The sequence below is a fragment of the Pecten maximus genome, chromosome 7 (assembly GCF_902652985.1).
Source record: "Pecten maximus chromosome 7, xPecMax1.1, whole genome shotgun sequence".
Taxonomy (NCBI): domain Eukaryota; kingdom Metazoa; phylum Mollusca; class Bivalvia; order Pectinida; family Pectinidae; genus Pecten; species Pecten maximus.
Window position 1 is genome coordinate 32526928 of NC_047021.1, and position 27990 is coordinate 32554917.

General features: G+C 35.5%; 1 protein-coding gene across 7 annotated transcripts in view; it reads right to left on the reverse strand.

The window, feature by feature from the left end:
- The window catches only part of LOC117330606 (plasma membrane calcium-transporting ATPase 2-like), a 172651-nt gene that overhangs the window by 130912 nt on the left and 13749 nt on the right, over positions 1-27990 (reverse strand). For all 7 annotated transcript variants that reach the window (XM_033889029.1, XM_033889031.1, XM_033889023.1 and 4 more), the window contains exon 3: positions 8926-9049. The gene's annotated coding sequence lies outside the window, so the exon portion shown is untranslated. The remainder of the gene's footprint in view (positions 1-8925; positions 9050-27990) is intronic.

The window sequence follows — 27990 nt, forward strand, 5'->3', positions numbered from 1 at the left end:
GGTAATTTCTACCTGCAGGTAAGACCTTTATTTATCAAATATCATAATCACCACTTATGGAGTTTTCCATAATATTTCCAGACTTTTTTTTACATCGGTATAGTCTTGAGCTAACAATTATATTTACAAAGTTTTTTTTGGCAGGATCTTTGCTTTTAGACTGGAGATTTATCTCATTTTATTTTACATATACCGGATGTTTTTGGTTAATCTTTACTCATATAAATTATCCTGACAATTTGACACTGATACCTTCACAAGGCCGGTCTACCTGTGGTGACAAGGATCCTTGTCGTGGTTCTGTAAAAGTTGGCTGTCTTTCCCTCTGTACCAGACAGAGACATTTGTAGACTTTGTTGTCTCTTTGTCAAGCAGGGAAAATTCAATACATTTCAACAATCTCTAACCTTTAAAATGCCAATTTTCTTCAGAATGCTGGGAAATGCACAAGTACAAAATTATACTAGCTAGAACTTGTGTTTCTAATTTTGTCTTCGGACACATTTGTTTGACAATTATGGCAATTACAGTGTCTGCTCAAAAACTATATTACCACCATATGCGACACAGTGTTTCCCCAGACAAGCGTGACATGTGTTATGTTCACACTAAAAGAACAATAAATTTAATTTCTTTACCCCAAAAAAGCAACGACCCTTTGTATTACCCTCAAATTGAAGAAAAAACAAAACAATCGCTTCAGTGGTGATTGCTTTCATTGGTGTTGTTCACAGATATTCTTAAATTGGAAAATTTACAGTACTCAAACTCCTCAGAGGCTTTATGCCTCAGAAGAGCATTATTTTTATTCTGAAAACTATAAATGAAAAAATCTATTCAGTTTCATCTTCTTCCAATCAATGTTAAAAAGATTTACTCTGCAAAGCCTTTAGCAAAAAATACTAACTGCTAATAAAATCTCATCAAGCCCATACATAGTAGAATAGCAAACCTCGTTTACAGTTTTGTAGTTTCAACTGGATGCTGACAGCATAAACTCGCTTAATTTCATTCTTTCTTCTATTGATCGTTAATACAGGAAACCTTACACACACTAACGAAATCTCACCCCATCATACCAACCAAAATTGCCTCATGAGCTTCAAACCACATCAAGGCATTTTAGTTGGAAGGGACAGTATGTTATCCTGAGTTCGCAGTTCAATTCCTGGTACCCAGTTAGCTATTTTGCAATGCTTAAATTTTTTCCCTACCAAATCATAACGTGTGCAGTTCTTCGCTGACCATTGAATGTGATAAAGGGCAAAAGAGTGTACGTCTTTACTCAGACCTGTGAAGAAACTGAAGAGTCTAGTGGAAATTATTGATTTCCAAAGTCATCCCCTCCCCATTCCTTTTTTTTTTTTTCTAGTCGATATAGGGATGGTCCTTACATGAGCATTGTGCTTGGGTCCTTGTACAAAGCCAACAAAAGTGTTCACTCAAATCAGAGACCTATGACATTTAACACAAGAGTCCCTTGTAAACACCCTATCTTGTATTTTCTGATGTACAAGCAGATATGAGAATTTATAGATTTTCTGCGATTTGATTTGAACCATAGCAGCAGGAAAATTGCATTACACTCTGTTGGCTACAGGACCAAGCATCACTCCATCTAACTGGTATTGATATTTTCTTTTGCCGAACTTGATCAGTCGGCCAGATCGGAACAAGACTCGTGATGCAGTGCTTATATCTTTATGTTACCTAACTTGCGCCTCCATCTGCATTCGTCGAGTTTGCTCAGAAATCAAAGCATGACCCAGATTTATTCTCAGAAACACAAACACCGATTTTACATATGTCTTTTATACATTTCAAACTACATATATATTCTACTTCCATTCCAAAAATAGTGGTTGAAAAAACAGAAATTTTGAATTGAATGGAGATATTGATCACGAATATAATATTGAATGGCTATTTAGATTGCCATATATAGCATGAAATACAAAACCGATGTAAAATTATTATTTCATCTATACGGAGAACATATATAGCTATTTTAAAGAGAGGGGGAACGTAAAACTTCACAATCTTTGACATTGATATTTTGCGACTCTGTGTTCGTAAACAAATTGCATTAATGGCCGTAGATGTATTTTAGTCTGATCATCCCTATGTGGAATGCCTGGTATCCAGATTCTATCAATATGTCCCAAATCAATACAATGTCAGGCTTTACCAGCTGCTGGAGTAAACACATCTTCCGTCGCCTTACAATACAGTCTCTTATAACACCCTGTATAATACAACACTCTCTAAATACTGTCGCAAAAACCCTGTATAATACAACACTCTCTAAATACTGTCGCTCGCAAAAACCCTGTATAATACAACACTCTCTAAATATCGTCGCAAAAACCCTGTATAATACAACACTCTCTAAATACTGTCGCTCGTAAAAACCCTGTATAATACAACACTCTCTAAATACTGTCGCTCGCAAAAACCCTGTATTATACAACACACTCTAAATATCGTCGCAAAAACCCTGTATAATACAACACTCTCTAAATACTGTCGCTCGCAAAAACCCTGTATAATACAACACTCTCTAAATACTGTCGCTCGCAAAAACCCTGTATAATACAACACTCTAAATATCACCGCAAAAAACCCTGTATTATACAACACACTCTAAATATCGTCGCAAAAACCCTGTATAATACAACACACTCTAAATATCACCGCAAAAAACCCTGTATAATACAACGCTCTCTAAATATCGTCGCAAAAAAGCCCTGTATAATACAACACTCTAAATATCGCCGCAAAAAACCCTGTATAATACAACACTCTCTAAATATCGTCGCAAAAACCCTGTATAATACAACACTCTTTAAATGTTCTCTGATGAAACACTGTATAATACAACATTCTCTAAATATTGTTGCAAAAAACCCTGTATAATACATTCTCTAAATGTTCTCTGACCAAAATTCTTTATAAAACAACACTCTCTAAATTTTCTCTGATAAAACCTGTATAATAAAACACCCTCTTAAAACATTCTCTGGTCAATCTTGTACAATCCGTCGTTTCTTCAGATGAAACCCTCCCTTACACCCTCATAACATTTTTTTCTCTCTCAAGATGTTTTCTCCTATCAAAGCCAGTATGTTTGGAATATTAGTAAAACATATCTTCCTAACAAATCCTGTACTGCTGTCAAACTTTACTTTTAAGACTTATATGCTACCCTCTATACTTCAGAGGAATCTAAAATCACTTCATATGGTTGCTCATATTCCTAAAAGAAAAGGGAAATAACTCTAAGACCAATAACAAGTGTCAATGTGTAAGATAGCATATTACCTTAAAATGAAGCCCGCTGTTAATAACTTGGTGAAAAACATAAAAAAAACACCTCATAAAACACACAAAGAAATCACAAATAAATACTGTGTAGATCTGTATCCAGACAAACTTATAACAAGGAATTTATCTGATACCTTACTGTGAAGCAATATTACGAAAAAATGTGCCGACATAGAATAAATATAATGACAAAAGCAATAACCAGGAATAATGATTCGTGAAGAAATTAAATACAATTACCAAACTTGATTACAACACATACAGAAATTACAGGAACAAGAAATGACGATCATAATTACTTATCTGGCAACTCTCCATATACCACTCCCACTCTCTAGAACAATAATGAGTTTTAAGCTTTCTCGCTAATATTTGGAGCACCTATCTCTAATAATTGATAAAATTACAATAAGACAATTATATAGAAAATAGTATGTTAGAGTGCTGTATGATGCATAGATATCTAAGATACATACGTCAGCAGCTTTAAACATACAATATATACATACATTTCACTACATACATACAGGATACTAATAGATTCTTAGAGACAACAAAGGAAACAGAATAGTTCCAAATACAACTCTTCTGTGTCATATGAAGGACTCAACACAAATTCTTTCATAATGACAGTTATAATTATAGTTGATCAATGACGACATGAACATCAGTGTATACATTATAACAAGATTTAAGGGAGATAACTCAAAAACTGAAATAAGGAATCACACATGCATAAATGCACCTGGAAAATGATCAGGGAAACATCAATCGCTGTGACATGTCCTGGACTAGGAAGTATTCAGTTATAAACATTTTACTAAGTTTAAGGAATCACTTATAAATCATTGTTATTCGTCAATTTTTTTTCAAATGATCTATTACCGACCAATCATAAAACAGAGAAATATAAAACAAGGAGAAAGAAATTTCCAGTGGGAGAGATTCTCAAAGAAAAAACGTCCTGCTACGTTCATTTGTGTTGTACTGGTTCATCTACTAGGCTTCAGAAAGACAAATAGATATGTGAACATTTTTTAATTTTCAAAGGAGTGAAATACATTGACATTGAAACTCATTTAAGTTCTTCTACGCAAATCTAATGAGCAACACTGTGTCAGTTAAGGAAAATATTATATGGAAGATCAATTAACTTGATGTCTTTAAAACTTAGCATCAAATCAAAAAGCAGTAATTGTACGGGCTGCCTCATATTAACTTACCTACAAGTGCTCTTTCCAATATACACACTAACAGAAAGTTGCTGTGATACCAATTACAGGTTTATTTAGCGACAGTAACAAAATCATTTCACCACTATTTTTATAAACGAGAAGTACAATAAACAAATGGCAGCATTTGATTACCATCCATCACAAATAATTTCTACGCAAACGGTTTCACATCTCCTGACTTGTTTGTTAATCTAAATAATCATTATTCTAACTGTAATTGAAAGAAATTCAAATTTCACTAAAAAGATTATTTTTGAATACAGAATCCTTTCAGTGTGATCAGTGCTAATGACTTTTTACACCTGATGTAGCATGGTAGCAAAAGAAGTACACTTTCTGCTTTAGTTAATAATCAATGTTCTATTCCACAAACCACAAACTGTGTTATCTTGGACAGACAATCACTAGACAATTGCCAGATCCCAAAGCATTTAAGCAGAATTTGTCTTTAAAAACAAATCACTTCATCTATACAGATTTCTATAAAGCTTAAAATCACAACATTGTCTGGATCCCTGTTTCAACCAAAAATTTTCCCACATTTCTAAGTAAACCTGTATAATCTGGACACCTAGCTATATATTATAGCCAGCCTGTATTAACCAAATCTGGACACCTCTATAAACCAAAAGGTTCCCACATTTCTAGCTAACCCTGTATAGTCTGGACACATATATTAACCAGACAACTAGGGCCCACTAAATACATTTCTATGTTACCCTGTATAATCTGGACACCTGTATAAAACAGACAATTAGGTCCCACTGTATACATTTCTGTGAAACCCTGTATAATCTTGACACCTTTATAAACCAAAAGGCTCCCACATTTCTAAACCTGTATAGTCTGGACACATATATAAACCAGACGACTAGGTCCCACAGTAACATTTCTATGGAACCCTGTATAATCTGGACACCTGTATAAACCAGAAAACTAGGTCCCATAGTAACATTTTTGTGTAACCCTGTATAATCTTGACACCTGTACAAACCAGACAACTAGGTCCCACTGTATACATTTATATGTAACCCTGTATAATATGGACACCTGTATAAACTAGACAACTAGGTCCCATTGTATACATTTCTGTGTAACCTTGTACAATCTGGACACCTGTATAAACTAGACAACTAGGTCCCACTGTATACATTTCTATTTAACCCTGTACAATCTGGACACCTGTATACACCAGACAACTAGGTCCCACAGTATACATTTCCATGTAACCCTGTACAATCTGGACACCTGTATACACCAGACAACTAGGTCCCACTGTATACATTTCTATTTAACCCTGTACAATCTGGACACCTGTATACACCAGACAACTAGGTCCCACAGTATACATTTCCATGTAACCCTGTACAATCTGGACACCTGTATACACCAGACAACTAGGTCCCACTGTATACATTTCTATTTAACCCTGTACAATCTGGACACCTGTATAAACCAGACAACTAGGTCCCACTGTATACATTTCTGTGTAACCCTGTATAATCTGAAGACCTGTATAAACCAACAGTTTAGTGAATCATTTACAATTCATGTATAATTTAGATAAATGTGTAAAATAAATCAGATATCTTAATTTGTTCCACTCTTACCCAGTAACTCTAACAAAAGCACTATACCTTTTTTTTAATAAAATGATCATTTATGAAGCCCAGTGATAAGGCGAGAGTATTAAAACTGTGTCTGCAGATATTAAGGCGAGAGTATTAAAACTGTGTCTGCAGATATTAAGTGTTAACTTATGTGTAATGTGTGTTTATAACGGAAACCCTGTACCTCTATTTACACATACACAACCCCACAAACAAAGTGTAAGACATTGTCATACGTATCCTGTTGGGTGTAATCCTATCACCCCAACCCTTCTTATCATCAGAGATGTTCAATTAATACACCAATGCATTTAATCGGTTTCCTCATAAATGCACAAGGTGTCATTGGATCAGTGGACTTGTATCAAATTAACTGTAACACACACACACACACACACTGTATAATGATAATTACAACAGTGTCACATCTATACTGTGTAGGAACATACAGAGGACATGTATAGAAACACATATAGGACTTATACAACAGGCCAGTACTGCTCTCCCTGTATATAGCAGTGTGGATTTTCCTTGGTTAACCAGGCTAGGCCCACTACCTAATCAATACAGCTGAGTAAACATAATACTAATCCTCTCCACTTCTCATTTCCAAAATGTCCCTTGTTTTAATTCTGCTCATCTTAATTATATATACTGAACCCATAATTGAAATATCAACTCCCCATCTATACAAAATATGGTTTCATATAGAAGTCAGAGGTCAATGGAGGTAATGCACCTATATTTGAGAGTTATGTCCCTTTGAGTGGAAACCAATTGGTGGCAGCACATAGAGGCTGATTATTGTAATTGTCACATCAATACCAGTTAACAAGCTCCGAGTAAGGAGTTTTAATTTTTCCTGGCTGTGTGATATCTACCATACAGTGACATATATAAAATTCTTCACATATTTAAAGGTGCATTTAAATATATTACACTAGTTTTGGCATTGAATAGTAAATTCTATAATGATCCTGCAGGACTTTCAATTGACCCTAGATATCTGTTAAAAAGTTTATAACTCTATAACATTTTCTCTGCATTTTACCCATAAAAAACACGACTTGTCTTCCCAAAACAAACAAAAACCTTGCACTCTACTGAACTCTTTCTATTGGCCTACAACTCTTCATGTATATTTCGTACAAAAATTAAGTTAATTACAAATTTGCAGTTAGAAGTTTTTCTTATTGAATTTTTCAATATCACTAAAGTACATAATTATCTTGTTAACACACTTCTATAATATAAAATCTGTGTCCAGTTCCAATACAAATTCAGATTAACTAGAGACCTTGCCTGCCAGATTTTTCCAGATTTCACCAATACAGGGTCCATGCATATGCCTATTATCGTGACAAACATATTACCATGACGTAAAATGGCACAGAATATTGCGTACATTTCGAGGGCATCTTTTTTAGCGAATGTGGTTCTGCATCATGGTAGGTATTCATTTACATAAAAATGCAAGCTTCTGGTCACATGTAGATTAATACTGACCTTTCAACATCCCTCACCGTTTTACGTCACGGGTAAAATGTTTGTCACGATAATATGCATGGATCCTGTACGTGTCTTCTGTTATTGCACAGTGAATAATGATATCAAATGAGACATATATCAAACAAATTTACAGTAAGGCAAGAGAAAATCTTTAGACATTCTTCAACAGAATACAATTTTTGAATAATTAATTTGAGATAAAGTCTGACAAACAAATGTAATAACAGATTGTCAGATGAATTTTCTCAAGATCCTTCCTTTCCACCTCCAATCTACTAATACTGTACTAGTTTATCACGGTACAATAAATTACTAGATCATCACAGCTGTCAGCATAAATCATGTGTTGTGGCTGCAGCTTGTATGTAGGAAGATTCTCCACATACTTTACCTTTACTATAAACATGTGTCCCTGGCACCAGAGAGCAACCTGCGCCATCCACAGTACTACCAATTCTACCTACTTCAACACATAGTATTGGGAATAGCTGGGGGCGGTTTCCCCACTCCTCCATACTCAAACCAGCACTACAGGCCAAGATGAAATTAGCTCATTTCTTTATACTATATCTGGTACCACTTTTGCGAGCAAAACAAGGAAGACGTGGTTATGTAACTGTCCATGGTTTACGGTCAATTACCAGTTCTAGGTTTTACAGATTTATGGCTAAAAAACTTAACCTGGTGCTGAAAGTATTGTTGTGCGAAGCTTTTGGGTACTAACAAGTATTCATGTTGACAATGTGTTACTCCAACACATGGTGGACAAATCGATAGATACTTTACTTCGATAGAGATGCGTTATCAAATCCCATAGCTTAACACTGGGTGGGAGGACTGATTGAGGCTAAGAGAGAGTGACAGGCAATCTGGGATGGGGATGAGAAGAAAACGTACCTGATGTGAATGAGAAGAAGAAAAGAAGATTTTTACAGGTTGTGTAGGGAGAAAAATGTATAGGTTACAGGCATGGGAAATCTGCTTGGTTAGAGGAAAAAAGGGTGACTTTCCTGAGGGAGAGTATATACCACACCTTGCAGAAAATGGCATTTGGATGTACATGTATATCGTGTGATATCTATACATGAAATTGATTTGAACACTGACCAAGGCTAATCTATTTTTTTACACAAAGGTTTCAGCGAATATCTGATCCATTAGCACAATCCAGTGTTAGATGACCAGCTGCTGAACTCATCAATACGAAACTAATATAATGGCTGCAGGGATAATCAACATTTACTTACAGTGACAAGATGTGTTTTGTTTGGTCAGTGCTGTGAGCGCTGGTCAGCCCAGCAGGACAAATGGAGCTCTGTATGGTTTGGATCCAATCACTCTAGTCAACTTCACCCAAGGACACAAATATACCTGTAAAACAGAGACAAATTACTCATTACACAGTATAGATTACCGACTCCTACTACATCATTGGTCTACTCAAACAGAACTGTTGCATATGTATACCATTTTAAATTCTGTATCTGGACACTGCTAAACCTTAAAGAATAGTATAGCTCTGCACTCAAAGAATAGTACCACTCCACGCTCACAATGGCATTATTTATTCTTCACAGTAAAATAATGTACGACCAAATAAGGACACAGAATGGTAAGAGTATAATGCAGGCAAAGCACATTTATATCGGTTACAAAAGTATATAGTGTATGCTATATATTATATTATATTATTTTGCCAAGATGTCGTGAAAGCACAGAACAATAAAAACACATGGGACTATCATATCTCTCATCGACATGTAGGAAGGTGTTGATTTTACGTTTGTCAATATGGTTGTCCACTTCCTTGGAGTGGATGGTGGCCATTACTGTCATTATTATGTGCATGATGACAACTAGGCACAGAACAGCTTGATGTTATAAATTATCATGTTACAATGTCTTATTGAACCGTAGACAACCAGCCATATATAAAATAGGTTTCTCACAGAATATGTAATTGTCCGGTGAAATAGCCATAGGTTTCTTATAGAAACTGCAACAACCAACACATACCATAAAACATAGGTTTTATTCAGAAACTGCAATAACTAATGCATATAATACAGGTCTCTTACAGAAACTGCAATAACCAAACCAATTATGATGTTAGAGCTATCATGCAGGATAGCATATAAATTACAGCAATTTTTGGAATAACCCTGACCTTGCACTCTATAATGAGGTCAGAGAGTGTAGAGGTACTAATTATAAACTTTGACAGCATGTAACACTGGTCTGTGCTTTCACGGTTGTGTCCATGGGTGAGACACTTTACCCTAATTGCATGGCATGCCAAGTGCCTCCCTGTATACAACTTCATATGTTGATCTCCTGTTCTGCAAATGACATAATTCTGTGTATATTCATTAGACTAGAACATAAAGTCTATATATACCTCAGTATATTTCAACCAAATCACTTCAGCTGAGTAAGTGATCTTAACTCACTGACTGTCACTAGACCTTAGGTGGTCATATGACAATAGATATATAGGAGCACAATAGTCCCTCCTGTATGTTGTTTAGTGAGGTATTCACCAACTACTACAAGGAAACCCTACCTCAAAATGACCCTGACTGTCCATGGGGCGTTAAATCCAGCAAACAAACTTGTACTTGTCCTATTTATCACCCACACATTCCTTATAAAGAAAATAAGAGCCATGCTGTGGCAACAATTGCAAAAATTATTAAGGAATGGTCATCCTTTCCTCCTTCATTTTATATTGATTTGATTACACAATAATGTTGCACTCCTTAATGAAGTGTTATCGCTCAGTGAGTGCAGAAAAGTATTAAAAAAAAGCTATGATGGATAGCAAAAGTCAAGTAGAAATTCATCTAGAATACTATTGATAAACATCTTCAACGTGTATCTATATATAACAGCTATTATCTATTTATTAATATTTATGTATATCAAACTATAGCTATTAATAGCAACTTGATACCACTATGACATATTACTAGTATAAAACAGTACACCCGTACGTAATTGCAATCAATAACAAAACACCTGTCGTAATATGCAGGAACATAAAATGAATATCAAATCTATCCCACAACCAACGATAAAGCTATATATGGTAGGGAATACAGAGCTGGAACTTTACCCTTCTATCTTAATCCACTGCAGTATATCAGAGACAGAACTATAATGGTATATATCCCTTGGTGAAAATCCTGTTGTCAATTTATCCATTGTCCTTATCAGCTGGTTGGTACACCTTGATTATGATGCATGTTTCTATAAAGAGAATTTGACTGGATAACCAAGGGCTAACTACCACCACCAGGATGTGCTCAAGTGATGAGATGAAATGTCACGTTTCCCAAGGTCGATTGTCTATTAGCATAAAAAACCTGCCACCTCCTCCTCATTTCCATATCACAAGAGGTGTAGGTACAGTCTGGTTACCCAAAGAATGACAACCTGATGGCCCACCAGCAGTGTACTGTACAGGTTGTACTTTCTATCTATAATTAGGGCCTACTAGAAATAGATGTAGTATAACGTTCTATGATAGTCCTCAGTAAATCCTTGTTACACTTTACTGTCATTTGTTTAGAAACCATTAGAATTATGAATGGGTTTCAAAGTTTGTGTAAGCCTGTTCATCGATCCCATGTCAACAAATACCTCAGTGTACCTGAAGTACATATTAGTGTAGCCCTCACAAATATTACAGAATCAAGACAAACACATAATACATTAAGTGTACTAGATACAAGTTATCTACAGGTAATGATAAAAAAAGCTATGACTTCAAGTCACTTATATAATGTCATTGTGTAAAGGAAATGCACTACACTGCAAAAGTTCTGGATTTATTTTGGTTTAGAGTCCTAAAGTTTTGAAAGCAAAAAGGAAGTACTTTTGACGGAAAAGATTATTTAACAAAATTGCCCTCTGTCATTTTGAATTTTTTTTTTTTTTCATTTTCCTCTTGCCCTCTGTCATTTTGAATTTTTTTTTTTTTTTCATTTTCCTCTATCATCGAATAATGGGGAAAATGTAGACCAACAATGATTTAATTAACAGCCTTGCAATATTTTATGTCCACTACTGTACTTACAGATAAAACCTTCAGTTTCAATACTGTACTTGCAGACTAAAATCTTCAGTTATCTGCAGACAGTATGCATATGCATACATACGTATGATGAAAGCTACAAGTACATAGCTATACACTGTACATGGTGAGACTTCCATATTCTCAATATATACATTTTTATTGATACAATCAGTGTATATTCTGAGAGGCAATAAATTCACATCAAAACGAACTTCTCAGTGTAACAGGACATAACCTTAATGATGAATTAGAGGTGTAAACAAAATGACAACCAAGAACAGAAACAGAAATGGACCCAAGATAATGTTCTTTTCCTTTGAGCTCAGTCTCATATACTTTTTTCTTTTCCCTGCAATTTTGATTTAGACAAACAACAGATTCCATTGCTTAACTGTCATCTAAAACACAAGAAGGTGCGTTATGAGACCTTTCATAGAATTTCAATGAGACAACTGTCTGAAGGCATACATTCCCCTGAGTAGAATCAAGGTCCTTCATCTTGGTTTTGAACAGAGTAAACAGATGCATTGGCCTCTTCATCTGGTTACTCTGCTAACGAGGATCATCAGTTTGCCTCCCGGCACTATTGTTTTATTGATCGACAACAAGCTGTGGCCGGTCCCGTAATATAAATGGCCAAATCATGCTGGTCAGGTAAGTCGCACAGAAAATATAGACTAAAAAAGGATTGATTCCGGAGTAACCTCAGAATATCAGGACCGAACTATCTGCAATCTTACAATCAATGAACCATCATCAGCAGATCTAAGGCTCAGCGGACTGAACCAGCTGCAATCTGACAAATTTTGTCTGAACATGAAGGCTAAATGCCATCCCCACGAGGATCAGCAAATTTTATTTGATGAATAAATCAAAGCAATTGGTGCAATATACATGGATACATGAAATTAGTGAATCAAAAGATCTACCTTGTTTCCCAGCAACGGACACATTGAGATACACCACAATAGCTCTCACAGGAACTGGAGGTCTGCTCCGGCTTCCCAATCAGAATTGATACAGGAAAGGGCCTACATACATCTCATCAAGTATAACAAGCGTTCTACATTACCATATCAACATCAGCACCGATCGCAATAAAATCTGTTTCGCTGATGATTCATTCATAAAATGAGATTTGACAGATCAATGACAATTTCTGTCAGGAAGTTAAAGAGTCAATCATAAGGGGAACAACTCTAGCAAATAAATGACCATAATAGAAAACAAATACACACTAATTTGTCATTAGGCATCATCTCTGTAGCAGAGGACATTCTGAACACATGTTAAAATTGGCCGTGCTGACAAAAATAGCTTGCCTGGGGAGTGTAAATCAGCTGGTACCACCAGCATGTTGATGTATTATTGAACAACTTAAGGGACAAAACATTTAAAATACCAAAAGTACCGCCATTTTACACACTTAACATTTTCTTACTCAAATAGCAAGACACAGATTCATGTCATGAACCTCATTGAAATTGGTGGCTTATAAACCTACTTTTTTTAAGCTTTTTTAGCCTTACAACACCAAATCTTATTGGATACACAGTCAACCTTACAACACCAAATCTTATTGGATACACATTTAGCTTTACAACACCAAATCTTATTGGATATACAATTAGCTTTACAACACCAAATCTTATTGGATACACAGTTAGCCTTATACAACACCAAATCTTATTGGATACAGTTAGCCTTACAATACCAAATCTTATTGGATACACAGTTAGCCTTACAACACCAAATCTTATTGGATACACAGTTAGCCTTACAACACCAAATCTTATTGGATACACAGTTAGCCTTACAACACCAATCTCTTATTGGATACACAATTAGCCTTACAACACTAAATCTTATTGGATACACAGTTAGCCTTACAACACCAAATCTTATTGGATACACAGCCAGTCATACAACACCAAATCTTATTGGATACACAGTTAGCCTTACAACACCAATCTCTTATTGGATACAGTTAGCCTTACAACACCAAATCTTATTAGATAAACAGCCAGTCATACAACACCAAATCTTATTGGATACACAGTTAGCCTTACAACACCAAATCTTATTAGATAAACAGCTAGTCATACAACACCAAATCTTATTAGATAAACAGCCAGTCATACAACAACAAATTTCATTGGATAAACAGCTTTTCAAAAACTACCAAACCTTATTGGATAAACAGCTATTCATACAATAAATTTCATTGGATAAATAGCTAGCTATACTACATCAAATCATATTGGATAAACCGTTAGCCATACAACACACAATTTTATTTGATAAACAGCTAGCCATAGAACACACAATTTTATTGGATAAACAGCTAGCCATAGAACATCCAATCAACACCCAACAACCAATTTCAAATCCTACATCTGCTAGTCATACAACACTAAATGGAATCGTATAACAGATTGCCACACTGCAGCACATCTGACTGGATAAACAGCTAGATATATAACACCAAATCTGACTTGATACGCCACTGCAATCAAATGTAGTGCCAATAGAGAGGAATGATTTGTGCAGAATAAAAGCCTTGTGAGATATGTATAGCCTACAATATTGGGAGACCTGGCCATCTATCAGGAGATGGTATTGATTCTGGACCTATTCAACGTTCCTGAGTTAGTCACTTACCATATACAGCCCTTGACCATTATTCAACTATTTCCAGTGAAGCAGTCCTGATTTTCAACCAGCTCTGCTAGGATTACCTATTGAGGAAATCAAATCAGTAGCACGATGGAGCTGCAGAAAAAACCAGTACCTTGACGTCACTTGTAACGATCGAGAATATCTGGAAGTGCGATACTGACGCAATTGGGAAAATCAAACACGTGTATGCACATGTTAAATATGCATGAATTCCTTAAGGAAGACAGATACGTTGTCAATAATTGTACACAAATATATACTATAAATATATATCTCCATGATCACCAAACACAGAACCACTTGTTACTGGCTCTATATGCCCCTGCCTCGTATCATATATATATATATATATATATCTAAAATAACACTTTATAAAATTTTAAATGGATGTATTTTTTTTTCATTAGACATGTCATTGCCTTCATCAGACACATGCAAATTAATTCCAACAGTCGTCCTACATCAGAAACAGATTTTAATGTCATGGTGCTTTGCATTGTCCTTTGATAATTTCCTTCTTTGTCCTTTCATAATTTTCTCTGCAATTTCATAATTCTCACTCACAATCTGTCTTTCCATTTCCTACATTATTCTTTATTTTTTTACCTTTCTTTGTGACCTTATAATATCACGGTTTGTATTTAAAAAAAAAAAATTCTCACTTCAGTTCTTTGACAATCTAATTACGGTTCTTAATAATTACATACATGTGTTCTTTTTCATTAAAAACATTTCCTTTAAGCTGCTGCCCTCTAGTGAAAATGTTGTCCTTGCCGTTTTCTAAATGCATTACGATAATACAGTTGTCTTTGGGATGCTGCCAAATGAACTTCCTTATCTGCACTGGAGAAAAGAAATTTGCTGAATTCAAACATTAAAAATCCCTTTTATAGAGAAAATTCGTGTATTGATTGCCCAGCCTGGAGTTTACCAGCTCCAGCAACTGAACCAGGACTCTGCAGTAACGCAGAGACTCCTCACAGCGAGTTGGGCTTCAAACATTGCTTTAAATGTCTCGTTGCTTTCTCGCATAATGTCAACAGTGAAATCGAGTGTGGACTAATCAAGTGAAACATGATGGAAAATTAGCCCAGTACAAAATATCTCACATTGGACACCACTAAGGTACTTATCTGAACAAATAAAGTTTGATCAAGGCAATATAGCTACACATCTCATCAACATCAAAGTCGGTGCAAGTAGCCAGCTTATTCTACCTATACTCCAAACCTTCCAGAATCTGTACTTCTGCCTACCTACAAATCCAATGGAATTCTCCATCAGATAGATAAGACAAAGAAATTCACACACAAAAAAAAAAAAACATTATAAAACAACCAGTACTAATTAATTTACTGTCTCCAAATGTCTAATCTATTAATTAATTGGCTTGTATTGAAGATTGTGTTAGGTCTAAACATAACTGATATCACCAATATCAGCTTACAATAAGTTATGGAAATCTAAACTCGTAATTGACATTCATAGTCAAAATGAATGCTATGTAACCAATAATGAACTTTTAACAAATTCTCAGGACTCAAAATCTCATTAAGTTTCCAGTAAACATTTAAAAGATTTCAGTTTGTGTTCATAGTCAATGTGAATGCTAAACAGGAAACAACAAATTCGATAAAGCATGGTATTGTTTCACATTTAATGTGTACCTATTGAATAGGAAAGGTGGGTCGTAAATCAAGACTAATTGAAAATTAGTCAAAAAAAAAAAAAAATAAATAAAACCGATCATTGATGACAATTTTGAATCAAAGTACTGAAAGTACTGTAGGAGGCGTTAGTCAGATGTAAAAGGAGATATTTGAAATAAAGCAAGAATACAAATTAAACTGATACCAACATGACTAAACATTTCCACTTAAATGTGTCAAACCAACCGGACATAATAGTTTTCACAGTCCTGATGAATGTAATGGTTTAGACTGTTCCGATGTACATAATGGTTTTAACCATCTTAAAAGTTGCAAACCTACTTCTAAAAGTAGTTAAACATTTCTTATTTCAATCAAACCTTTACTTAAAAAGTCAAACATTTTAATTTTTTTTTCAAATCAACGTCTACTTAGGTACATGTCATTAACATTCATACTTTAAACCATCTTTTATACTTAAGTAGTTCAAAATTTGGATTTATGTGTTTAAAACAAACTTATATTTTATAGGCCTGTGTATTAGAAACGTCGAAACAATAAGATATGCATTTCGATAAGTTATAGCAATACACGATATGTATTGAAAATACAGGGAGTGTCTGCTACTTTTTTTGTTGAAAGTGTGCAATGTCTTTCAATATCTTGTAAACAAAATTGTTTATTCCTTTCTATTTTGATCTTAGAATAATATCAAAATTAGATTGACAGCTTTTAAAGTTATTACACTTTTTTTTTTAACAAAGACCTCATTTTTAAGGGCAATTATTTCAAAATTAGATATCAATTCCATCTATTTTAATAGATCCAATGTCAATATTAACAATAAACTGTGATTTGTGATTTGTTGCTTTTTAATTTACCACCAAGATGTAGATAATAGCCTAGTAGCTATAGGTACTGTATATAAATATACAGCGTTTTACATGCAAAATATTGAAGAACACTTTCATATTTGATATCAATTCAATATGATTGTATAAGTCCCTTGGGGTGGGGAAAGAACCCTGGGCCTATTTTTACATCAGGATTGTGTTCATCTCTTGGTGTCCAGCAAGATTATGGAGTTGGGATCCGAATGGTTTCACAGATAAAACAAGAGGCCCAGAGGGCCTGTATCGCTCACCTGGTTTTATGAGATATGAAACAAGAATGATGCTTAAATTTATTTGTCGCTGGTATTTCTATGTCAATATATCATAAGCATTTTATATGGGTACATGTACATTGGTTTATTGTTATTCTAAAAATGTCAATTTAGCGAAATTGACCTAGTTTGGTCCCATCCTTCAGCCCCGGGAGGTTAACCCCAACATTCGCACAATTTTGAATACCCACCCCATAACCAAGCTACCATACAAATGTAGGTTTTATACCAAATTGTGCAATTAATCCATGAAATGAAATTGACTTTGGGTACAACCCCATAGGGATTGCTACCACACCAATGTGAGTTATATCCATAACTTAGTTTCAGAGAAACCAATTGACCCCTTTTGACCCTGCCCCCCGGGGGTCAACCCCACCATTTTTACAATTTTGAATCCCTACCCAAAAGGATGCTACCAGTCAAGTATGAGCTATATCGATTGCTTAGTTTCAGAGAAGAAGTTATTTATGTCAATTGAGCCAAATTGACTCCTTTTGAGCCAACAATTGAATTGCAATTTATGGATAATTTTTGATTTTGGCAAGAAAACATTCTTTAAAGGGCATGTCTGCATCATTTTTAATAATTTGCCCTTGAAACTTCACACACACCTTCATAAGAGCCGGTTCTTTAAAATGTGAATGAAGGTCAAGGTCAGAGAGATAAACTCAATATTTGTAGCCAGTTACACATGTTACATGTATCTGTTTGCCAAATATCCAGCCTTCATGTGTATGTGCAGTTTTGGGTCATTTTTTTCATTTTGGTAGGAATTTCTTTTTAAAAGTGCCATATCTGCGTCATTTTGATAATTTGACCTTGATACATTGCACACACCTTTAAAAGGGCTGATTCTTTAAAATGTGACCCAAATTAATAATTTTGAAAGAACTTTGAATTTTCTTCATTATTTGACCCCCGTGACCTTGAATGAAGGTCAAGGTCAAATATAAGTATAACATTTGTAGCCAGCCATACGTTATCGATGCGCCAAACATCAAGCCTTTATGTGTATATTGTAGATAAAAGAGCAGAAACCTTTATTCTGCAATTTTGGATTATTTTTTAATTTTGGCTGGAGAAAATAGCTTTATGATTCTTTTCCAAGTGCCATATCTTTCTGCCATATTTTTATCTGATGACAATAAAATATGCACATTCTGTTTCAGTGGACTATGTTCTTTCATATGAAATGAAAAAAATAATCAATATAAAATTTTTATTTTTGACATTCGAACCCATAACAAGTCGTTGGCCTTGACATTCTCTGACAATATATCATTGAGAAAAGTTTGCCCTAACCACGTGCTAACCAATTTCCAATGAAAATGAAACAAATTATGCTAAAATATGTTTGATGAGTTTCCTATATAAACTATAGTAAAATGTATCCTCTCCCCAGGGAGAATGCGACACATAGGGGCCATGAAATTAACAATTTTGATAAAACAGCTTAAGAACCTTTTGTACACCATTCTGCGATATCTTGGTCTTAAGAAGAAGACAGACGCATGACGACAGATCAAATTATAATGGTGTATATTATGAGCTGAATGTCAAAGGATTGTTAACTCTGTACAAATTGTATTATATTATCAGGCAGTCAGCCTAAATGTATGTTTCATATCTACCATATTAGAAGTTTGATGTTTTGTACGATATATATATATACTTAATTTTTACACATACATTAAAGGAGTTAGCTACTTTCATAAATTAAGATGTTTTTTCTAGAGTTTACTAGGCCGGATGAAATATGATCATGATTAATCAGTATGGTCAATATGAGTTTGATAAAATGCCTCTCGTAGTCAACCTCTCATGATCACTCAACTTCTTTTTGTAGGAGTCAATATTATATGTAGGAGAATTGAACTCTCGCGATGTCTGTTGCACATAAGTACAAAGAAATACATTATCACTTAAGCCGAAAAAATTCACACTTAAGTAGCAATAACACATAATAGTCAAAAACCCAATATATGTGATCCGTGATAAGAAACAGTACTTATAAGCATTTTTGGCAATTTATCCTGAAACAGCTATAGCCTTCCATATTTGACATCCCACAGATTGTTGCTTGTATATATATATAGTTTTAAAGGTCAACATTGGAAAAAACCTAAATGGTTATACATGAATTCATAATAAATAGAATTATTGACAAAAAGTTTCATTTATTTTCACACTTTCTGGAGACCAATAAGGAGATTGATGATCATTTTAAGGGATTTGTTCGTGACATGAAAATCAAACATTTTTGATTAAATTTCAAAAGCAAATATAGATTTATTTTGAAAGTTATGAGGAATATTGATATTTGAGAAAGTCTTATATTATATGGATTTGATATATCGATTGCCAATAGATATACATGTATTTATCATTTTACATGAAAACAACAAAAAGTTATATTACATGAAAACAACAAAAAGTTGTACTAATAGGTTAAAATGCAATTGGTATACATTTTGTTAATCTACAATTACTTTGTATTGTTTAAATATTCTATGTAATACAAACATTTCACAGCTTGGTGCATACAAATGTATACATGTATATATATTACATGAAAACATTTGAAAAGGGTTGAATCGTGAGCTGAATAATATATAAATAAGACAAGCTGGTTCAATAATAATTTAGCATTTTCGTATATACATTGTATTACGAGTGCGAGTAGCTACTGCAGTAAACCTTATCACAAAAACCCAGATTATGTATATTGTCTCTGTCGGGGAAGGTACAGCACACATGACCACCACGACAGATATGTGCCAGTTTTCTTAGTTTTAAAAAATAAACGATCGAATTCCATCACGCCATCACGTAGATCACTCTAGGTCTACCGATTCATAGATTTGGGGACTTCGATCAGTTATCGCAGTAATCCGAAGGGTTCTGGTGTTGATATCGCCTTAAAGCTGATTAAAGTCTGCATATAGTATATAGCAAGATCGTCAGAAAATTCGGACTATAATCGCAGTAGATATTGTGATTTTGTGGTCTGGCCAGGCTTGAACAACTTATCGTAAACAGTTTCGTCCTAAATAAACAAACGCTTATTTCAGTGGGTCAACAAACAGATTTAAACTTTGTAAGCAACTTGCCTTTAATTCATGTTGATAGATATTAATTTCTAGCGACAAACATCACACTTTGATGCTTCGTGTGAAGCCCGTGTCCACGTGCCTCCATTTTGATAGAGTGCTCGCTCACGTAAACAGACGGAGCACGTGATCGCTAAATATCGGACCAAATCTCATAAAATCTCGTGAACAAACTACCAAGTTGTAAACAAAAGAAATGTTGTTAGCCAAAACCTGGAGGGTATTCTGAAAATCGGGAATTTGTTTGCGCTTGGTTGTTATGCCGTCTTTATTCCTAGTAGTTAAACAAGTGTCCTCTGTAAGGTAACGTCAGAATCTCGCAGTTATCTCCCTTCAAACAGTATTTTCGATATAGATTTGCAAAAATCGATGCAGGTGTAGATATTTACAAGACATTATTCTTATTGTTTATTCAAAATAGTTCCTGAAATGTTCACAACATTATCAGCATAGTTAATACATTTCTATGCACATCTACTTTGAATGACGGACTACAATGAGGTGCCTCATACTTGGAACTAATAGTATAAGCGAATCATTACCCCTAGTTACAGAAATTACCACCAGAGGTCTCAAATTCCGGGCTTCCGCCGAAGAGAAATTTATACTGAATATACCTTTTTTCCTGTAATAGCACTTTATTTGTAGTCTTGATAGTTTTCATAAATGTATATATAGTTCAACTACATCATATATGAACCGAAAGAAACTACAAAATGAACTGTGAAAGGAAATATAACGAAAATGAAAGTGAGAGATTGTGACGTCACAACTCGTAGGTGATTGTAATATGGCAGGCGTAAACGCCTCCATAAAAAGCATTATTAATCAGAAATTTCTGAAAAAGTTTGTTAATTTCAACTTCAGGTATTTTTGTGATGTTACCAAACCAAGCAGTAGTTGATCTTATATTTTACTGATATATTCATTGGCCGTTTACGAGCTATTAAGGAGATTTAAATATATTAAACATTAAATGCTTTGTTTGTATTTAGTTTCAAAAATATTGATAACAAAGATGTGTAACAAATGTACTAGATATACATAAATTTTCTACAAAAGGCCAATTCTGTGCTAATAATTGAACAATTTTGAGTTTCTAATTATTGATTCTAAAAGTAAAGCTGATTTCCATCACTATTGAATAGCTATATCAGATACTAAGCCATGTCAATAGCAGAATCCTGAAGACATCGTTTCATGCTCAATCACAATATTCAGACTGGATACCATGTTCATTATCAATGATTTGACATTACATGGATGCCAAAAGAGCCATAATCAAACTACCAACCATGTTAATTATAGAATCTTTGGCCATATTGATGATCTGATTCCAAACTATGTATGATATTGAATTCTGTTCATCCAAGATACCAGGTCATTCAAACGAAGGACCAACAACATCAGAACTAGTACCATGGACTTATCAGGATTGTATACAGGATTCAGCACAGCGAGTCAAGCATGGCTCAAACACTCCTGTAGTCGTCAGCTGGGCATGCAAGATAAATCAATTTCTGGCCCATATCGCAAAATATGACATTGGTTCTGGCGTCCATTTGATGATTGAAATTTTTCCTACACTAGATATGTTACATAACATGCACTCACACCATTCCTGCAAAACGATGAAACAATTCACAATATGGTGTCCATTTACATACAACAATTATCAACCATCATATCTTGCCAACAGGTTTAATTCCTTCACTCTGGTAAAGGACCTTTCCAACAAACAATGGAAATTAGCCTGCAAAGCATTTTTTTTTAAAACAAAATTAGTTTTGTTGTTCACTAGTACAACAGGAAATAAGGATTCTCTTATAACAAATAAATATTTACCTCATTCTTTCTGCTAAAAATATGTTTCTGCATAGTATTGCACACATTCTTAGGTATGATTTGTCAATAGCGCCCTATGATCAATGGTCATTTGCATCAATATGCCAAGAAATTTCTGGTGCGAGATTGCTGCTGCTGCTGAAAAAGTCAATCCCCAGACAACAAGACATTGTAATTATTTGCATCTTTGTGTTATAACCAGACTGAAACTTGTATTACTATCAATCTGTTAACTCATGGAACGTTTACCACAAAAGACAAATTTTTCATGAATCTCATCTCTGAATATCAATTATTCCAACATTTCTTCTCTACCTGAATATACCCACAGGAATCTTAACACTGTTGCAATTAGACAGATTTGTGGTCCGGGTTCTTACTTCTACATGGTCTACCGGAATCTTTCACTCTGGTGAGGCTATATACCACAGCTCAGTGAAGCACTGGACTTATGCAATCTCAGATTAAGATTCGAGGTGTGTTATTGGATCCCTATACTAAGAAGAATGTGGAATGTGTATCACAAAAAGAATAGATGAGATCCTAAATCATCCTATTCTGTCATGATTCACTTTTAACATTGCATTTTACCCAAATCTCTCTAAATAACATGCAACAGGACTCCAGTGTATTCTTCAGTGTATTGCCCCCCCCCCCCCCCCCCCCCCCTTAAATAACCATGGCTGTTGATAGGACATTAAACACTACAAAACCAAATCTGTGTATTATCTTCAGTGAGATAGCCACCAGCTACTACAATGAAACTCTGGTGCATTCAAATGACTGGCTGCTGATAGGGCAATGAACCCAGCAAACAAACCTTTTGAGACAAGTTAACGATATTCTTCTTCACCCACACAATTACGGTAGAAACACAAGTGTACAGTAAAAACATCAGTGAAGAACATATCTAAAATAAACGTCAATCATTTTAACTTATAAGGAATTAGGTTATAATAACTGGAAATTGTGGTGGTGGCCATGACCTTTAAGGAATTTGCAGTCACCAAAAAAATTTGATGCAATTTCTTGCATAAAGAAGCAAATTGAATTCCTTTTCTTTCAGCTTAAAAGCATCTTCATGTCATAATTAAGCCTTGATCAGTTTTTCTTGATATTTTTGCAAACACGTTAAAGTATAGTCATAAATCAAGAAATACTTTACAGAATTGAAAACATTGAATATCTCAAGTTAAAGGTCTGATATAAAATTTACATAATTTCCTCTAAATCACAAAAAAGATTAACATAAGTTAGTCCCTGAAGGACAATAATCACGTAACTGGACAGAGATCAAGATCTACGCCTTCAACTACACAGCTATACTTTTAGATTGATACAAATACTTCATAGCTATATAGCTCGCAACAAAACAGGTAAACAGAGGCTAATACAGAGGTGGAAAATCCAATTTTATATTGAATTTTCTGTACAAATATTGACCTAGTGGAGCTTGTGAGCTACACATATTGGATCAGAAACCTCTTGTGAGTAAAATGTGAGTGGCCATGGTGGGGGTGTAATCATTGTTATGGTATGTGTGTGTGTATATATATCCTCGGTCATCACCTGTATACATACCAGATACGGTATACTAAAATAGTTTAACTTGACTGTTACATTGAACAGTACATCATATTGTTCTAGTTTCCCACCAGCTGTTCTTTTGATTAATTGAACTTATGAACAAAATTGATCTTGTGTATCTAGAGGAACCAAGAGTCTTAACAGAATTTTTGTGAGCAACTTTTTCTTGCTTACAAAGCCTTTTTTCATGAATACCTAAATCAACCATTGAGATGATGCTAATTCAAGATAGACAATAATCATCTAGAATCAATATGAGTGAAAGCCTTAAATTTATGAACAGATAGATCTTCTTGTGAATTATAAAAAAAAATGTAATCTTTCCTGAAAATAAGATCAACAAACAACATTGCCATATTACAATGTCTAGCCCTGGTCACAACTGGAAGTACAGGGTATTTAATTGTGTTTGCAGCATTTTCTGCCGCCATAGAGGTGGTAGAGCCAGAAAAATAGCAGTCAATTTGTAAGTCGGGAGTAAGAACAACGTAAGTGTGCTGTGTGGCCCACAAGAGTGATCTAAGACGTTTGCAGCAATACTACTGGGATTTTGTACTTGTAGACATAGTAATTTAGATGAGAGATGGTCTCGCGACACACATACAACAATAAAGGTGCACTCGGTGATAGCGTGATGCACATGCGTTAATCTTATGTCCCTCTCACTTCCAACACTTAAAGGTGGTCGGGTGGAACAATGGTAACAAACTCGTCTTTCACCTAGGTTGCCTGGAGACTGATTCTCTGATCAGAATTAAAAAGGTATGGGGTCACCTTCTCAACCACGTAGGTTTTCTCCTGGAACTCCTGTTTCCTCGCACGGAGACCCCTCGCACACTTAAATGCTGGCCAACAAGGTGATTTATGGAAGTTGATATAAATTGATTTACAACTGTTGTAAAATAAACAAAGTTAACATTTACATGTCAATGCATGTGTGGACATAATGGCCATTATACTAATGCCTTACATGTTTTGTACATGTTTTTGATACATACATATATATATATATATAAAAGCAGAGTGAACTTCAACTTCATTTCTGTGTAGATGGCTCCGAGAGAACATGTAGATGTTAGGTCATCTCCATCTATCATCTGAGGACAATACATTGCCCATAACATTTTGCATGTTTTGTGATAAAGATTGTTGATAAAAGCTTGTTCTTTTATATCTTAAGCTGAACAGTATGTAAAATGAAAATAAAAACAATTATTACAGATTTGTTTTTTCCAACAAAAACATGTGTGTCCCCTTCTCCCTTGCCAGGCATTGAATATTTTTGCAATCAATTGAACTTAGACATGAATATCAAGGTTACAATGACTCAGCACATTTATTTAATGATTTTTTAAGCCAGCTTGCTTCCCCTCTTCTTGGTGACCATCACCACTCTTCTTGTTCATGACTCTTCCTGCTCTTCTTTCCTTTTCCTTTTAGTAGTTTTTTTTTTTTTCTGGCCTGATTTTTGCTAAAGGTATCAAATGAGCAAGCTGTGCAAGCATAGCTGCTGACAACTGTCCATACCTGAAGCAGACTCACAAGTCCAAGATTAAGTTAACACACTTAATTGTTCCATGTAGTTGACTTAGTTTGTACATAGTGAGTGTGTCCATCGTAGACCACATCCATGGAAAACTTGTGGAAGACTTTCATTCACCTTGGGGCCGCATCTTAGACCACTGGTTCTCTTCCCACAACCAGTAAATCCATGCCTGACCTGCCCTTCCTTGTATAGAGAGCACAACACAATTACATTACAACCTTTGAGTTTCTTGGGAAATAGTAGATTTCTGATCATTCTCAACACCAAACATACTTAAGCTTGCTTATGGGTGGTGTGTGTGCTCGAAATTTCACAAGAGGCCAGCGAGCTCGAGTTCCTTGGCTACTTTTGCTGTACATACCCCGTGAAGTGAAAATAAAGGTAGATATGGCCGAGGCTTAAGTGCTGTATTGCTATAAATAAGTTTGTTCTTAATGAACATATAAGAAAATAAAACCAATCTTATTAAAGAAACAAAAAACATTTTCATTATGTAGGTTGGCACAACTTCTTTCAATTTAGAAACTTAAATTCCTTTCATTGGATATGATTCTGGTCCTAGAAATGAGACCTTAAATCTACCTGAGTTGATTCATCAAAGCGAAAAAAATACCCCCAAAATTTGGTGAGGATTGCATCAGCAGTTCCTGAGATAAACTAGTTACATTGCATTGGGACAGAACGGGACAGAGTGGGACACAGTGTGGCAGGATGGACATGGGTATGCTCCACCCCAACCCACCCCAACCACAACCCCAACTCCAACCCACCCCAACCAACCCAAACCCACTGCAACCCCAACTCATTTCATAACTTGGACATATATATAAAAAAAATCCACATACTAGAAAAGAAATGTCATTCAGAAACAAGGCATGTGTTTAAGAAAATGTGTTATTCAATCAATTGATTTTTTATATGCACATGAATGGCTGACTAATAAGAATTAAACGACAGATTTTATGAAGATGGATGATTACTGTCATAAATGTCAATTTGTGGGAATCAAAAACAAGATGTCACACTTTAATCTGTGAACTAATGTCACAGCCATTTTAATGTATGTGTAATGATCATTAAAATCAATCAGAAGGAAACAAAACAGCAGGGAGATGGGAAAATATACGCCACTAAGCCAAGTCATTTAATCGATGGCTTCCTCTCCATCCAACACACCAAAACCCCACACTAGAAGACAGTGTTTTAACATGATCCAATTTTGTGAGGACTTAGTATAAATCTATATTGATTATTGTAGACAGGCCTTGCTGATTTAAGAGCACCTTAAGCTTGGGTGTACACCTCTATGGTATCAGTAATATGGGGCCAGGACACCTACCCTTCCTCTATGTCCCTACACTTAACACACCGCTGTGTCCCTACACATAACACACCGCTGTGTCCCTACACTTAACACACTGCTGTGTCCCTACACTTAACACACCACTGTGTCCCTACACATAACATTACACTCTGTCCCTACACATAACACACCACTCTGTCCCTACACATAACACACCGCTGTGTCCCTACACATAACATTACACTCTGTCCCTACACATAACACACCACTCTGTCCCTACACATAACACACCGCTGTGTCCCTACACATAACACCACTATGTCCCTACACATAACACACCGCTGTGTCCCTACACATAACACACCGCTGTGTCCCTACACATAACACACCACTCTGTCCCTACACATAACACACCGCTGTGTCCCTACACATAACACACCACTCTGTCCCTACACATAACATTACACTGTGTCCCTACACATAACACACCACTCTGTCCCTACACATAACATTACACTGTGTCCCTACACATAACACACCACTCTGTCCCTACACATAACATTACACTGTGTCCCTACACATAACACACCGCTGTGTCCCTACGCATAACACACCAGTGTCCCTACACATAACACCACTCTGTCCCTACACATAACACACCACTCTGTCCCTACACATAACACACCACTCTGTCCCTACACATAACACACCACTCTGTCCCTACACATAACACACCACACTGTCCCTACACATAACACACCGCTGTGTCCCTACACAACACACCACTATATCCCTAAACTTAACACACCACTATGTCCCTACACATAACACATCACTGTGTCCCTACACATATCACACCACTCTGTCCCTACACATAACACACAGCTGTGTCCCTACACATAACACACCGCTGTGTCCCTACACATAACACACCACTCTGTCCCTACACATAACACCACTCTGTCCCTACACATAACATTACACTGTGTCCCTACACATAACACATCACTGTGTCCCTACACATAACACACAACTATGTCCCTACACATAACACACCGCTGTGTCCCTACACATAACACACCACTCTGTCCCTACACATAACACACTACTATGTCCCTACACATAACACACCACTATGTCCCTACACATAACACACAACTATGTCCCTACACATAACACACCACTATGTCCTTACACTTAACACCACTCTGTCCCTACACATAATACACCACTCTGTCCCTACACATAACACACCACTATGTCCCTACACATAACACACCACTCTGTCCCTACACATAACACACCACTCTGTCCCTACACATAACACACCACTCTGTCCCTACACAT